Source organism: Pseudophryne corroboree, chromosome 4 (genome assembly GCF_028390025.1).
Source record: "Pseudophryne corroboree isolate aPseCor3 chromosome 4, aPseCor3.hap2, whole genome shotgun sequence".
NCBI lineage: Eukaryota > Metazoa > Chordata > Amphibia > Anura > Myobatrachidae > Pseudophryne > Pseudophryne corroboree.
Window position 1 is genome coordinate 94,401,082 of NC_086447.1, and position 7,409 is coordinate 94,408,490.

Here is a 7,409-nt window from a genome sequence, read left to right on the forward strand (position 1 = left end):
TGGCATAATTTGGGTATCTGGCACTGCTGGATGGCATAATTTCTGTATTTGGCACTGCTGGGTGGCATAATTTGGGTATCTGGCACTGCTGGATGGCATAATTTCTGTATGTGGCACTGCTGGGTGGCATAATTTATGTATTTGGCACTGCTGGGTGGCATAATTTGGGTATCTGGCACTGCTGGGTGGCATAATTTCTGTATTTGGCACTGCTGGGTGGCATAATTTGGGTCTCTGGCACTGCTGGATGGCATAATTTCTGTATTTGGCACTGCTGGGTGGCATAATTTGGGTATCTGGCACTGCTGGGTGGCATAATTTGGGTATCTGGCACTGCTGGATGGCATAATTTCTGTATTTGGCACTGCTGGGTGGCATAATTTCTGTATTTGGCACTGCTGGGTGGCATAATTTAGGTATCTGGCACTGCTGAGCGGCATAATTTCTATATTTGGCACTGCTGGGTGGCATAATTTCTGTATTTGGCACTGCTGGGTGGCATGATTTGTGTATCTGGCACTGCTGGATGGCATAATTTCTGTATTTGGCACTGCTGGGTGGCATAATTTGGGTATCTGGCACTGCTGGGTGGCATAATTTCTGTATTTGGCACTGCTGGGTGGCATAATTTGGGTATCTGGCACTGCTGGGTGGCATAATTTCTGTATTTGGCACTGCTGGGTGGCATAAATTCTGTATTTGGCACTGCTGGGTGGCATAATTTCTGTATTTGGCACTGCTGGGTGGCATAATTTCTGTATTTGGCACTGCTGGGTGGCATAATTTGGGTATCTGGCACTGCTGAGTGGCATAATTTCTATATTTGGCACTGCTGGGTGGCATAATTTCTGTATTTGGCACTGCTGGGTGGCATAATTTGTGTACCTGGCACTGCTGGATGGCATAATTTCTGTATTTGGCACTGCTGGGTGGCATAATTTGGGTTTCTGGCACTGCTGGGTGGCATAATTTCTGTATTTGGCACTGCTGGGTGGCATAATTTGGGTATCTGGCACTGCTGGGTGGCATAATTTCTGTATTTGGCACTGCTGGGTGGCATAATTTCTGTATTTGGCACTGCTGGGTGGCATAATTTGGGTATCTGGCACTGCTGGGTGGCATAATTTCTGTATTTGGCACTGCTGGGTGGCATAATTTATGTATTTGGCACTGCTGGCTGGCATAATTTGGGTATCTGGCACTGCTGGGTGGCATAATTTCTGTATTTGGCATTGCTGGGTGGCATAATTTGGGTATCTGGCACTGCTGAGTGGCATAATTTCTATATTTGGCACTGCTGGGTGGCATAATTTGGGTATCTGGCACTGCTGGGTGGCATAATTTCTGTATTTGGCACTGCTGGGTGGCATAATTTGGGTATCTGGCACTGCTGAGTGGCATAATTTCTATATTTGGCACTGCTGGGTGGCATAATTTCTATATTTGGCACTGCTGGGTGGCATAATTTCTGTATTTGGCACTGCTGGGTGGCATAATTTGGGTATCTGGCACTGCTGGGTGGCATAATTTGGGTATCTGGCACTGCTGGATGGCATAATTTCTGTATTTGGCACTGCTGGGTGGCATAATTTCTGTATTTGGCACTGCTGGGTGGCATAATTTATGTATTTGGCACTGCTGGGTGGCATAATTTGGGTATCTGGCACTGCTGGGTGGCATAATTTCTGTATTTGGCATTGCTGGGTGGCATAATTTGGGTATCTGGCACTGCTGGGTGGCATAATTTCTGTATTTGGCACTGCTGGGTGGCATAATTTGGGTATCTGGCACTGCTGGGTGGCATAATTTCTGTATTTGGCACTGCTGGGTGGCATAATTTCTGTATTTGGCACTGCTGGGTGGCATAATTTCTGTATTTGGCACTGCTGGGTGGCATAATTTGGGTATCTGGCACTGCTGAGTGGCATAATTTCTATATTTGGCACTGCTGGGTGGCATAATTTCTGTATTTGGCACTGCTGGGTGGCATAATTTGTGTACCTGGCACTGCTGGATGGCATAATTTCTGTATTTGGCACTGCTGGGTGGCATAATTTGGGTTTCTGGCACTGCTGGGTGGCATAATTTCTGTATTTGGCACTGCTGGGTGGCATAATTTGGGTATCTGGCACTGCTGGGTGGCATAATTTCTGTATTTGGCACTGCTGGGTGGCATAATTTCTGTATTTGGCACTGCTGGGTGGCATAATTTGGGTATCTGGCACTGCTGGGTGGCATAATTTCTGTATTTGGCATTGCTGGGTGGCATAATTTGGGTATCTGGCACTGCTGAGTGGCATAATTTCTATATTTGGCACTGCTGGGTGGCATAATTTGGGTATCTGGCACTGCTGGGTGGCATAATTTCTGTATTTGGCACTGCTGGGTGGCATAATTTGGGTATCTGGCACTGCTGAGTGGCATAATTTCTATATTTGGCACTGCTGGGTGGCATAATTTCTATATTTGGCACTGCTGGGTGGCATAATTTCTGTATTTGGCACTGCTGGGTGGCATAATTTGGGTATCTGGCACTGCTGGGTGGCATAATTTGGGTATCTGGCACTGCTGGATGGCATAATTTCTGTATTTGGCACTGCTGGGTGGCATAATTTCTGTATTTGGCACTGCTGGGTGGCATAATTTATGTATTTGGCACTGCTGGGTGGCATAATTTGGGTATCTGGCACTGCTGGGTGGCATAATTTCTGTATTTGGCATTGCTGGGTGGCATAATTTGGGTATCTGGCACTGCTGAGTGGCATAATTTCTATATTTGGCACTGCTGGGTGGCATAATTTGGGTATCTGGCACTGCTGGGTGGCATAATTTCTGTATTTGGCACTGCTGGGTGGCATAATTTGGGTATCTGGCACTGCTGAGTGGCATAATTTCTATATTTGGCACTGCTGGGTGGCATAATTTCTATATTTGGCACTGCTGGGTGGCATAATTTCTGTATTTGGCAATGCTGGGTGGCATAATTTGGGTATCTGGCACTGCTGGGTGGCATAATTTGGGTATCTGGCACTGCTGGATGGCATAATTTCTGTATTTGGCACTGCTGGGTGGCATAATTTCTGTATTTGGCACTGCTGGGTGGCATAATTTGGGTATCTGGCACTGCTGAGTGGCATAATTTCTATATTTGGCACTGCTGGGTGGCATAATTTCTGTATTTGGCACTGCTGGGTGGCATAATTTGTGTATCTGGCACTGCTGGATGGCATAATTTCTGTATTTGGCACTGCTGGGTGGCATAATTTGGGTATCTGGCACTGCTGGGTGGCATAATTTCTGTATTTGGCACTGCTGGGTGGCATAATTTGGGTATCTGGCACTGCTGGGTGGCATAATTTCTGTATTTGGCACTGCTGGGTGGCATAATTTCTGTATTTGGCACTGCTGGGTGGCATAATTTGGGTATCTGGAACTCCTGGGTGGCATAATTTCTGTATTTGGCACTGCTGGGTGGCATAATTTATGTATTTGGCACTGCTGGGTGGCATAATTTGGGTATCTGGCACTGCTGGGTGGCATAATTTCTGTATTTGGCATTGCTGGGTGGCATAATTTGGGTATCTGGCACTGCTGAGTGGCATAATTTCTATATTTGGCACTGCTGGGTGGCATAATTTGGGTATCTGGCACTGCTGGGTGGCATAATTTCTGTATTTGGCACTGCTGGGTGGCATAATTTGGGTATCTGGCACTGCTGAGTGGCATAATTTCTATATTTGGCACTGCTGGGTGGCATAATTTATGTATTTGGCACTGCTGGGTGGCATAATTTGGGTATCTGGCACTGCTGGGTGGCATAATTTCTGTATTTGGCACTGCTGGGTGGCATAATTTGGGTATCTGGAACTGCTGAGTGGCATAATTTCTATATTTGGCACTGCTGGGGTTCATTACTTGTGTATATTTGTAACAGCTGGTTGGCAAAATTTGGGTATGTTGCACTGCTAGTATACTAATTATTATTATTATTATTATTATTATTATTATTATTATTATTATTAATATTATTATGATTTTTATTTTTTTTAAGTTTTTATTTCAGAGATGTCCGAGGAAGAAGCAAGGAGGCTTTCTCTATCCGCACAGGAAGAAGAATCCTCGGAAAGACAGCAACAAACATCACCAACCGACCATGGCAGAGTTTCGCATGAAGAAGCGGACTCGGGAGAAGAATCCAGCAGCAGGGCACCCAACTTCACAGATGAAGAAACGGACACCCTAATCAATCAAGTTGTTCATCACTCCTTTCAACTTTTCGGCTAGCCGGCAAGAAATGTTCATCACCGATTCAAGGGAACGACGTGGAATGAAATCTCTGAATCAGTTTCTTTGGGAGGTGGGTTCAAGCGAAGCAACGAAAGTTGCAAGAAAAGGTTACGCGACTGTAGAAGATCCGTCAATCGCAAGATCCAAAAAGGGCAAAAATTACACAAGGATTGGGAAAAGAAGATGGAGAACTACTTCGTACTTGTGCAGGAAGAAATGGCAGGAACCAGTGCAGAAGGTATTATTTTTAAAAATTCTATAAAATTAATTTTTTAATATTCTTTTTAAAAAAGTAATTATTTAAACAAAAATTTAAATTTCTTATTTCTTTCAAAAGGAGCCACAAAAGATTCTACGCCAACAAAACATAGCACGCCACAAACGGAAACAACGCCAAAGAAGAAAACAAAATCGCAGAAAGGTTAGGGACATATCGTATTTTCATATATATATATATATATATCCAAAAAATATTTTGTATGGAAACAAAACTAATAACTACAGTATGTTCTTTATATAAATATTACAGATTCCACAGTTAAGGCAAAGAGAAGAGTTTCTTTTGGATATCCGACAACTGGAGGAGGTGCTGAGGATACCGGTAAGGCATAGTTTTTGTACATGAAATTAAAAATTTTGGTACATGTATATCTGTCAATGGGTATATACCTCTAGCTTGCACTGTTTGCGTATCTTTAGCTGTCTGTATTTCTGGCACTGCATATTTTTGGGTTATAATTATTGTATATATCTATATTGACATTTTAGAAACCCAGATACAGCATACAATATTGCCGATTGATTCAACACTGCAAGCAGCGACACTTCAAGCAGAATCAGCCCAGAGGCACCCACCCACGGTGCAGGAAGAAACATCATCCCAACAGCCACTTCCAGAAGAAAATTCATCACAGGGGCACCCACAGACACTGCCAGAAGAGTCCTTTTCACAGAGCTACCCTGCAATTGGAGACCATAATCTTGTTGAAAGAACAGAGCAAATTCCGGACATGGAAACTTCAGGCAGTGTACCAGAAGTCCTTGAATCAACAACACCGGAAACTACGCGAGGAGGTAGCAATTTTATATTTATTTACAATTTAGGAGTGTTTAATTGTGTTCAACTGTAATTTGTTAAACTAAATTATTTACTTGTATTACAGAGTCATCACTCAATCTAATACTGGAAGCTTTAAAGAACATGGAGCAATGTAGAGCTGAAGAAAGCCAAAGGATTAATAATCGTTTGGACTAGAGATGAGCGCCTGAAATTTTTCGGGTTTTGTGTTTTGGTTTTGGGTTCGGTTCCGCGGCCGTGTTTTGGGTTCGACCGCGTTTTGGCAAAACCTCACCGAATTTTTTTTGTCGGATTCGGGTGTGTTTTGGATTCGGGTGTTTTTTTCAAAAAACCCTAAAAAACAGCTTAAATCATAGAATTTGGGGGTCATTTTGATCCCAAAGTATTATTAACCTCAAAAACCATAATTTCCACTCATTTTCAGTCTATTCTGAATACCTCACACCTCACAATATTATTTTTAGTCCTAAAATTTGCACCGAGGTCGCTGTGTGAGTAAGATAAGCGACCCTAGTGGCCGACACAAACACCGGGCCCATCTAGGAGTGGCACTGCAGTGTCACGCAGGATGTCCCTTCCAAAAAACCCTCCCCAAACAGCACATGACGCAAAGAAAAAAAGAGGCGCAATGAGGTAGCTGTGTGAGTAAGATTAGCGACCCTAGTGGCCGACACAAACACCGGGCCCATCTAGGAGTGGCACTGCAGTGTCACGCAGGATGTCCCTTCCAAAAAACCCTCCCTAAACAGCACATGACGCAAAGAAAAAAAGAGGCGCAATGAGGTAGCTGACTGTGTGAGTAAGATAAGCGACCCTAGTGGCCGACACAAACACCGGGCCCATCTAGGAGTGTCACTGCAGTGTCACGCAGGATGTCCCTTCCAAAAAACCCTCCCCAAACAGCACATGACGCAAAGAAAAAAAGAGGCGCAATGAGGTAGCTGACTGTGTGAGTAAGATAAGCGACCCTAGTGGCCGACACAAACACCGGGCCCATCTAGGAGTGGCACTGCAGTGTCACGCAGGATGTCCCTTCCAAAAAACCCTCCCCAAACAGCACATGACGCAAAGAAAAAAAGAGGCGCAATGAGGTAGCTGACTGTGTGAGTAAGATTAGCGACCCTAGTGGCCGACACAAACACCGGGCCCATCTAGGAGTGGCACTGCAGTGTCACGCAGGATGTCCCTTCCAAAAAACCCTCCCCAAACAGCACATGACGCAAAGAAAAAAGAGGCGCAATGAGGTAGCTGACTGTGTGAGTAAGATAAGCGACCCTAGTGGCCGACACAAACACCGGGCCCATCTAGGAGTGGCACTGCAGTGTCACGCAGGATGGCCCTTCCAAAAAACCCTCCCCAAACAGCACATGACGCAAAGAAAAATAAAAGAAAAAAGAGGTGCAAGATGGAATTGTCCTTGGGCCCTCCCACCCACCCTTATGTTGTATAAACAGGACATGCACACTTTAACCAACCCATCATTTCAGTGACAGGGTCTGCCACACGACTGTGACTGATATGACGGGTTGGTTTGGACCCCCCCCAAAAAAGAAGCAATTAATCTCTCCTTGCACAAACTGGCTCTACAGAGGCAAGATGTCCACCTCATCATCATCCTCCGATATATCACCGTGTACATCCCCCTCCTCACAGATTATCAATTCGTCCCCACTGGAATCCACCATCTCAGCTCCCTGTGTACTTTGTGGAGGCAATTGCTGCTGGTCAATGTCTCCGCGGAGGAATTGATTATAATTCATTTTAATGAACATCATCTTCTCCACATTTTCTGGATGTAACCTCGTACGCCGATTGCTGACAAGGTGAGCGGCGGCACTAAACACTCTTTCGGAGTACACACTTGTGGGAGGGCAACTTAGGTAGAATAAAGCCAGTTTGTGCAAGGGCCTCCAAATTGCCTCTTTTTCCTGCCAGTATAAGTACGGACTGTGTGACGTGCCTACTTGGATGCGGTCACTCATATAATCCTCCACCATTCTTTCAATGTTGAGAGAATCATATGCAGTGACAGTAGACGACATGT

At 44.7% G+C, this 7,409-nt stretch overlaps 1 long non-coding RNA gene across 1 annotated transcript; it reads left to right on the forward strand.

Annotated features, from left to right (window-relative positions):
• Window positions 1-4,300: 4,300 nt before the first annotated feature.
• Window positions 4,301-5,388, forward strand: LOC134911132 (uncharacterized). The gene is made up of 3 exons (XR_010176338.1): window positions 4,301-4,708; window positions 4,817-4,888; window positions 5,056-5,388. It is a non-coding gene; the product is annotated as an uncharacterized LOC134911132 (long non-coding RNA).
• The last annotated feature ends 2,021 nt before the right edge of the window (window positions 5,389-7,409 follow it).